A 10396-nucleotide genomic window follows, 5' to 3' on the forward strand; every position below is an offset into this window, starting at 1 on the left:
TATGGCAATAATGATGGAGGAGATGGGGGGAGATATGGCAATAATGATGGAGGAGATACGGCAATAATGATGGAGGAGGTGGGGGGAGATATTGCAATGATGATGGAGGAGGTGGGAGGAGATATGGCAATGATGGAGGAAGTGGGGGGAGATATGGCAATGATAGAGTAAGTGGGGGGATATATGGCAATGATGGAGGAGGTGGGGGAGATATGGCAATGATGATGGAGGAGGTGGGGGAGATATGATGATGATGAAGGAGGTGGGGGAGATATGGCAATGATGATGGAGGAGGTGGGGGGAGATATGGCAATGATGATGTAGGAGGTGGGGAGAGATATGACAATGATGATGGAGGAGGTGGAGGAGATATGGCAATGATAGAGGAAGTGGGGGAGATATGGTAATGATGATGGAGGAGGTGGGGGGAGATATGGCAATGATTATGGAGGAGGTGGGGGAGATATGGCAATGATGGAGGAGGTGGGGGAAATAAGGCAATGGTGATGGAGGAGATGTGGGAGATATGGCAATGATGATGAAGGAGGTGGGGTACATATGGCAATAGTGATGATGGAGGAGGTGGGGGGAGATATGGCAATGATGATGGAGGATGTGGGGATAGATATGACAATGATGATGGATAAAGTGGGGGAGATAAGGTAATGATGGAGGAAGTGGGGGGAGATATGGCAATGATGATGGAGGAGGTGGGGGAGATATGGCAATGATGATGAGGAGGTGGGGGAGATATGGCAATGATGATGGAGGATGTGAGGATAGATATGGCAATGGTGATGGAGAAGGAGGGGGAGATAAGGCAATGATGGAGGAAGTGGGGGAAGATATGGCATTGATGGAGGAAGTGGGGGGAGATATGGCAATGATGGAGGAGGTGTGGGACATATGGAAATGATGATGGAGGAGGTGGGGGAGATGTGGCAATGATGATGGAGGAGGTGTGGGGAGATATGGCAATGATGATGGAGGAGGTGGGGAAAGATATGGCAATGATGATGGAGGAGGAGGGGAGATATGGCAATGATGATGGAGGAGGTGTGGGGAGATATGGCAATGATGATGGAGGAGGTGGGGAAAGATATGGCAATGATGATGGAGGAGGAGGGGAGATATGAAAATGATGGAGTAGGTGGGGGAGATATGGCAATGATGATGGAGGAGATGTGGGAGATATGGCAATGATGGAGAAAGTGGGGGGAGATATGGCAATGATGATGGAGAAGGTGGGGCAGATAAGGTAATGATGGAGGAAGTGGGGGAGATATGGCAATGATGGAGGAGGTGGGGGAGATATGGCAATGATGATGGAGGAGTTGGGGGAGATATGGCAATAATGATGGAGGAGGTGGGGGAGATATGGAAATGATGGTCTAGGGTGGGAGATATGACAATGATGGAAAAGGTGGGGGAGAGCAATGATGGGGATGGTGGAAAGCAATGATGGAGGAATTGGGGGGAGAGCAATGATGGGGTTTGGAGAGAGCAATGATGGGGAATTATTTGCACGCTATATGCTGTTAATACCTGGTCTGGTCACGGTGTGGTGGTATTTATCCCTTGTAAGTGGTATTATTCGGTCACTATGTGATGGTAATATGTGGTCTGGTAACGGGTGTCACTGCATTTCTCCCTTGTATGTGGTCTGGTCATGGTGTGGCAGTATTTCTCCCCTGTATGTCGTACTATTGGTGTTGGTATAGTGGATTGTGTTGTGTATGGTGGTCATTTGTTCTCTCTGATATTAATTAGGAGAAGATTCTTTATTTCCATTAGTGATTAAAGACTTGGAACAAGATGCACTGACAGGGTTTCTCTGGGGAAAACAAGTAATCACCTCTCCACAGGATAAGTGATAAGTTATTGATTAGTGGGGGTCTGAATGCTGGGACCTGAACCGATTGATAGAATGTGAAGTTTTTATCCCCATTAGACTGGAGCTCATGTGAGACTTGACCACTGATCCATTCATTCCCTCAGTGGTTGTTCTTGTTTTTTTCTGGAAGCTCCAAAGAGGATGAATGGAGCTGCGGTCAGATGTCCCACCTGCTGCTGTATTTTAAAATGGGGATAAGTGTCCTGTCAGGGATAAAACTTCCCCATTCTTCCGATAGGTGCGTTTTCCAATGTTCGGACCCAAATGATCAATAAGTTATCACCTATTTTGTGGAGCCCATGGATCGGTGATAACTTGTTTTTACCAAAGAGCCCATTTAATGCAAACTACCGTAATTGTACATCCCAGTTATAGTGGCGCACAGTAGATGTGCAGGAGCCGCCTGTGATTTACAGTTGATGCTCCACTATAGCAGAGATAATGGCTAACAGGTATTTGCATATTGCTGTAGGGTGGGCCCTGAGGATCAATTCCTGCTGTGGGCCCCAGACACCCCAGTCCGACACTGGTTATGGGTATATGTGTAAGGGTCGAAAAGGCCGAGATATTCTTTTGCGACTCTTGGCACCAGAGCCATGGGTTCCACTGGGCATGTGTGAAGTCAGTCCCTTCAGTTGTTTCCCACATTGGACACATACCCTCGAAAAATAAAGCCAGCTTTAATGGTGAAACTGATGTAACATATGTATAGTAGGTAGCAGGTTCAAAGCTTGTTGTTCACATCTTTTGTTTTGTACATAGGCACTGCCATAATGGTTTAATGTGGCCAAACAACATTTCAGCAACGCAATATAAATATTATGGATTCCCCATTTCATCTTTCTGTTCTTCACCAACCACAAACCACCTCAGTTGTACTCATGCCCTGGCCTAGCATATCCAGTATTTATTCACTTACACAGCCAGATCCATGGCCTCTTCAGTCCCACTATGACTGTGATTATTCAGTGTTCTCACAACTATGCCTCATTGGGCTGCTGGCCATAAGTATTGCAGTTGACATCTCCTTCTCGATATTCTACTTTCCATGGAATACAGCATTGCCTGCGGTTTTCCAGATCCACATGTCACAATGATGATATCAATTTGTTGGCTTGCTACCTAGATCTTTGTGTTTCATTCCTTTTCAACACACACACCAACATTGCAGCCTATTCAGTCACCATACCATTCCCTTTTGCTCCTAAAACTCCTCCCTGCTACAGGGTCTGACTAACTGTTAATTCACTCTTCACCCTTTTTTTTATTGTAACATTATTTACCTTCAATTTCCCCATTCATTTGCACTACGAGGCATTAATAATACATTATACAATTGCATCAAACACCAACATAGAAGAATACATTAGTATAACATATCAAAAAACACAACAGCAATGTCTTCAGGGAGTGTCAGCCATATCCTCAATCCTTTACACCCCCCTTTAAGGGTTGGACTTAGAAAATATGTAACGTAGCTCGGAACGGTAGCCATGGACGAGTTATTCGCCTTCCACGCCCTGGCACATTACATGAAAAAGGGGCTCCTGGATATATGTTGATGTGTATCTTGATTTTGCTGCCACTCTGTTGGAACTCAACATGGACAATATCTATAGTACGTATAATATGAATGACTGAACGCACAATTTGATCCACAAACTCTGTATAGCACTAAAGTTCATCAAAGGACTACATCAAAGAGATTGACCATGTGCTGTGGAGTCATAAAACCTGTGAGGCGGGAAGGCAATTGTGTGTCCTGTGGTGTGATGCCTTTTGTTCTATTGATAGAGTAAAGAGAGCACCTACATGGGAGATGGACATCTTGTCTGGCCTCTTGAAAGGTACATAACCCCTGTGGTGTTTGAATTACAAACCATTGTTCTTCAAGTTGACCTCTTATCTCCAAGCAAAATGCAGTTGAACCTGTCCTCGGGCCACTTGATACAAAGACCTTTTGGCTATATACCAGACTCCATCAGCAGGAAGATGAAGACCACTGAAATCATGTATGACCTCTGATACTCTTACCCATTCTAAACCTAAGAGCGCCACCTTCAGAAGAGTGTCTGCATCAGCAGCCATGTGCAATGTTTCTGGAGAACTTCAAAGACTGTGACCTGATTGGATGGTACCATTATTTGGAGGTGTTACAGGGATGTGCAATGTATAGGCCATGTCAGACTGTGTAACTGACATGGCCCATACAGTCAGAAATAAGGCAGTATTCTTCTTCTTCTTCTTCTTCTCACTTCCCATCTTCTACCACCCTCTCCTTTTACCTTTTCCCTTACATTGTTCCCTTGTCCCTTAGTTAGGTTTCCCTTATGTATGTTATTGTAAATATCCTATTTGTAATAAATCCCCTTTCAAAGATCCAGTAGCTCTTGTTAATTAATATTAACTGGCACCCCAAAACTCAGCAGATTCTACACACTCTCAGTTCACTTATAGCCATATATTAGAGCAGGTGAGGACCTCTTATTATCTTGAGTAGCAAGCCAGAGATAGTTAACATGAAATCTTGTTTACTAGTACTTAAAACTATATACACGAGGTAGGAGGTAGAACACTTTTTCTTGTCATTGTATTACACGACAGAGGCACACACAGCTTGGTTGTGCACGGTGGCACATAACTTGAGAAGAATGTTAATGTAGTACAACATGGTAAGTTGAGGACCTCCATCTTCCTAGTATAGTACCACATGGGTCAATGTGTTTCGCTGTGGCCACTAAACTCCAACTTCACTTTCTGAGAACCATGTAAGGGAGCTCCTCCAGCTGCCACCTTAATAAACATGCGCGGAACCTAGCTGACACTGCCTTACTGATGCCAGATTCCAGGTCTGGCAAACAGTAAAGTTCATTCTTAAAAAGTCTTTCAGTAGATGCCCCAACTTGCCTGCAATGGAATACCGTCTCTATTACTGAATACTGCAGAATCTTACTACCTTCTCTTTCATCTGCTCTTCTTTCCACACACACTCAAAATGGCTCCAATTCTGAGAGTAGTCCTCCTTTTCCTCTAGCACTTAAACTCCCCTCAACAAAACAGAATCTAACTTTCATTCCCTACTTAACTCCTCCTCAACCCTCGGGTGGCTCTATAGTTAACCCAGTCTACCCCTCTAACCGGAAAACTGCAGCTTTAGGAGGATAAAACATATAAAACGACAAATCACATAATACAACCCATGGCAAAAATTATGGAATCACGGGGCTTGGAGGATGTTCATTTAGTTGTTTAATGTTGTTGAAAAAAAGCAGATCACAGACATGGCACAAAACTAAAGTCATTTCAAATGGCAACTTGAGGGCTTTAGGAAACACTAAAATTAATCAAGATTAAAAATGTGGTACTCAGTAAGGGTAATTTTTTTCAGACCAAGCAGAGGGAAAAAATTATGGAATCACTCAATTCTGAGGAAATAATTATGGAATCACCCTGTAAATTTTCATTTCTTAAACTAACACCTGCATCAAATTATATCTGCTCATTAGTCTGCATCTAAAAAGGAGTGATCACACCTTGGAGAGCTATTGCACCAAGTGGACTGACATGAATCATGGCTCCAACACTAGAGATATCAATTGAAACAAAGGAGAGGATTATCAAACTCTTAAAAGAAGTAAAATCATCATGCAATGTTGCAAAAGATGTTGGTTGTTCACAGTCAGCTGTGTCTAAAATCTGGACCAAATACAAACAACATGGGAAGGTTGTTAAAGGCAAACATACTGGTAGACCAAGGAAGACATCAAAGCGTCAAGACCGGAAACTTAATGTCTCCAAAACAGGAAATGCACAACAAAACAAATGAGGAACGAATGGGAGGAAACTGGAGTCAATGTCTGTGACCGAACTGTAAGAAACGCCTAAAGGAAATGGGATTTACATACAGAAAAGCTAAACATAAGCCATCATTAACACCTAAACAGAAAAAATCAAGGTGTAGTATCAGTGTCTCTGCCCCCTGACAGGCAGAGATGCCGTCCCTCTTACCGGCACGCTCCCCACCCGGCGTCCTCCGGCGCTCCTGCTTCTGCTACTGCCGGCGAGCGCGGCTTCCCGGGCACTGTGCTTAGGGCGCGCGCACGCTCCCTCCCTCTTAAAGGGGCTACGCGCGCCGTCCTAAGGAGTTCCCGGCCAATGGCCGGAGGACCTCTCATATAAAAGGCACCTCCTCCAAAACGGAGGTGCCCGTGCAAGGTTGTAGCTTTGTGTGTTAAGCTCTGCTTCAGCCCTCAGGTCCTGCTGCCAGCCTGACTACCAGTCCAGCCCACCAGCCTGACTACAAGTCCAGTCCGCCAGCCTGACTACTAGTCCAGTCTGCCAGCCTGACTACAAGTCCAGCCCGCCAGCCTGACTACAAGTCCAGCCCGCCAGCCTGACTACAAGTCCAGCCCGCCAGCCTGACTACAAGTCCTGACCGCCAGCCTGACTACCAGTCCAGTCCGCCAGCCTGACTACCAGTCCAGTTCGCCAGCCTGCATACCAGTCCAGTCCACCAGTCTGACTACCAGTCCTGTCCGCCAGCTTGTCTACTCTCCAGCCCGACAGTCTGTCTACAGTCCAGTCCACCAGTCTGTCTATGGGCCCTGCCCGCCTGCTTACCTGGAAGCACCTGCCTGTTACCTGCCGAGCCTGCCAGCCTGCTTACCTGGAAGCATCTGCCTGTTACCTGCCGTGCATACCAGCCAGCCTACCTGGAGGCTCCTGCTTGTTACCTGCCGTGTCTGCCAGTCCGTCTACCCGGATCACCCGTCAGCCGGCCTGCCGTGCTCATCTGCTGTACCGGTCAGTCCCTGCCTTCTGACCCGTGGGAGTCACCTGGTCTCATACAAGGTCTGGCCCAGAGTAGCACTCTGCTCGGTCCTTCCCTGGTCACGGAGTCGATTGAGCCGCCGTACGACCTTGGTCGGTCCGAGTTGATACCTAGTTACGCCCCTCTGGTCCCTCCTTGCACCGCAGCACAGAGGTTCCACCACCCGGATCCGTAACACAAGGTTACAATGGGTTAAGGAAACGCAATCGTGGACTGTGGATGACTGGATGAAAGTCATATTCAGTGATGAATCGCGAATCTGCATTGGGCAAGGTGATGATGCTAGAACTTTTGTTTGGTGCCGTTCCAATGAGATTTATAAAGATGACTGCATGAAGAGAACATGCAAATTTCCAAAGTCATTGATGATATGGGGCTGCATGTCAGGTAAAGGCACTGGGGAGATGGCTGTCATTACATCTTCAATGAATGCCCAAGTTTACATTGATATTTCGGACAGTTTTCTTATCCCATCAATTGAAAGGATGTTTGGGGATGATGACATCATTTTTCAAGATGATAATGCACCCTGCCATAGAGCAAAAACTGTGAAAGCATTCCTTGAAAGAAGACAGACACCTTAGGTCAATGTCATGGCCTGCAAATAGTCCAGATCTCAATCCAATTGAAATTCTTTGGTGGAAGTTGAAGAAAATGGTCCATGACAAGGCTCCAACCTGCAAAGCTGATCTGGCAACAGCAATCAGAGAAAGTTGGAGCCAGATTGATGAAGAATACTGTTTGTCGTTCATTAAGTCCATGCCTCAGAGACTGCAAGCTGTTATTAAAGCTAGAGGTGGTGCAACAAAATACTAGTGATGTATTGGAGTGTTTTTTTTCGTGTGTTTGTTTTTCATGATTCCATAATTTTTTCCTCAGAATTGAGTGATTCCATAATTTTTTCCAACTGCTTGGTCTGAAAAAAATTACCCTTACTGAGTACCGCATTTTTAATCTTGATTTCTTTTAGTGTTTCTTAAAGCCCTAAAGTTGCCATTTGAAATGACTTTAGTTTTGTGCCATGTCTGTGATCTGCTTTTTTTCAACAACATTAAACAACTGAATGAACATCCTCCGAGCCCGGTGATTCCATAATTTTTGCCAGGGGTTGTATACACATTGAAGGGTCATTAGAGGGCGTGTTCCGAATCGTCTCCACCCTTACACAAACATCATGGCAAACAATGCAAAATAAATTTTAGCAATATAGGTGTATATTCTTCTATCTTGATCTGCAAAAAGAGGAAATAACAGCTCAATCGCAAAGGAGCAAAGGAGTGTCCATTGAAGAACAAGCAAATACAGTCCCAGGTATTGGACACATGATACTGTGATGGTGGAACTGATGTAACATGTGTACAGTAGTTAGCAGATGCAAATCTTGTTCACATCATCTGTATTGCACACAGGCACAGACATAATGGCTTCATCTGGTGGCACATCACTTAAATAATATTTAAGCAATAAAATATGAATAACTTGGATTCTCCATTTCACCTATCTGTCCTTTATCAACCACACCTGACCCTACCTGACAAGTCCAGTATTTTAGCACTTACACTCCCAGGTTCAGACTACACATTGCCTCTTCTGCCCCACTATGTCTGTGCTGTCTCAGTACTCCTACATATCCACCGCTATACCTCCTTTTGTACACACTGCAGCTGATCTCCTGCTGGCTGTTCCATTTCCCAAGGGTGTGTAGGATTACCTGCTGATTTCCAGATCCATCTACCACAATGCTATTTCATTGCTGGCTGGTTTGTTGTTTGTCGTCTAGGTCTTCGTGTTTAACACACACACACACTTTATTCAGCCAGTAACTGAGTTGTAACCTCATTCTGCAGCCAGCAATAGACCGTGTAATAAAGTGGTTATAGGAGGCAAACAGTGCAAATTTTTAATAAAATCCATATACAAAAATGATTTTTAGAACCAACTGCACACATTTAAGGAAGAAAGAAATTGAGGACAATTTCACTTTTCTCACACATTTGCACTAGAAGGCATTAATCATACATTAAACAGTTGCATCAAACTTTAATATACAAGAATACATTAGTAAAACCGTTCAGCATATGGGCAGCATGGCGGCTCAGTGGTTAACACTGCAGCCTTTTAGTCCTGAGGTCCTGGGTTCAAATCCCACCAAAGACCACATCTGAAAGGAGTTTGTTTGTTCTCCCCGTGTTTGTGTGAGTTTCCTCCCCTATTCCAAAAACATACTGATAGGGAATTTAGATTGTGAGCCCCAATGGGGACAGTGCTGATAATGTCCGTAAAGCGCTGTGGAATTACTGGTGCTATATAAGTAAATACAAATCTAAAAAAATCACAATAGTAATGTCTTCAGGGGGTGTCCGCTATCTCCTTGTCCTTACACCTTTACAAGTTTTCTATCAGTGAAAATGACAGATAGCACACGCATGTGATTCATGGGTGTATAAATGATGCCTATCTGTCCCACACAGCCATGGTATTCTATATGCCTATTTCTGTGTTCTATAAAGGTCTTTTTGATTCTTACTAATATTGTTGTTTTTTTAAAGTTATGTTTTACTTCACAGCATAGCATATGCAAATGAGTCGGCAGGGTGGCTGTTCTCCCAGCCTAATCCTGCCTGGAATGCTCTAATCATTCCTCCCTGGGTAAGATTTACATCCTACATTTAACCCTTATAATGCTATAGTGGTGGTTTGGGACAATTACGACATTTGGCAAGTTCCTTTTAAGAAGATTTACAATATATTGTTCTAAGGCAAAATTGTATATACTTTTCCTTCTTATTGTATGTAGCATTATTATATGGGAACATGACAATACAGCATAGGTTCAGTGACACAACGTGACTTTTAAGAAAAACATTCATTATAACTTGCAGCAATTTTCATGTGCACAATTTGAGTGCACAACACAGCTATAGGTGCAGCAACTTCAATCCATGTGGTATGGATTCTGAATACAGTCCATGAGGCCTTGGTGTAAAAAATGCAAAATAGAAACATTTGTTTTCCTAGGTTAGGGGAGGCCTCATTCACATGGCCTCATTCACATGGCCATAACACAAGTGCATTTTATAATTTCCATTATGGTCGCTAGTCCCAGCCAAATTGGGAGCTTACTTACCTGAACTAGATTTCGATGATGCTGTTACTTTTGGTCATAAAATCCACAGTTAGAATGGTGTTGGAATAATGCTTATTATTGTATATATTGCAACAACTACTACTTACTACTGTTTAATAGTGCATTACTTTCTGCCTCCAGCAGAAGTGTTATATTGCCAGTAAAGCCCTGTTAAAAAAACCCCAAAAATGAAGTTCCTGTTCACTGTGTGTGTAGCTGGAGCACACTTTACATTCACTTTGCAGGCTGATAGACAAGATCCTAAGCTATAAGAAACACCAGTTGTAAGCTGTGGAATCTTTGTTCCTGAATAAATATATATTCACTGTTGAATGACTGGACAGTACAGAGATTAATCTGCTGCCAACAGTTATGGGCCCAGAGACACAAAGAACTCAAACCTCAAAGAACCAGAAAACAGTCCAGAGGAGAGAGAACAACGGTGTACTAAGAAAAAGAAGCAAAGATGGCAGCAACTCTGTGAAGTTCACAGTGCCAAATTTGCCAATTTCCCCCTTTTGTAAGGCTATGTGCCCATGATGCA

Source organism: Phyllobates terribilis, unplaced genomic scaffold (genome assembly GCF_046119375.1).
Source record: "Phyllobates terribilis strain yellow unplaced genomic scaffold, ASM4611937v1 Scaffold_11__3_contigs__length_659146591, whole genome shotgun sequence".
NCBI classification, from domain to species: Eukaryota; Metazoa; Chordata; class Amphibia; order Anura; family Dendrobatidae; genus Phyllobates; species Phyllobates terribilis.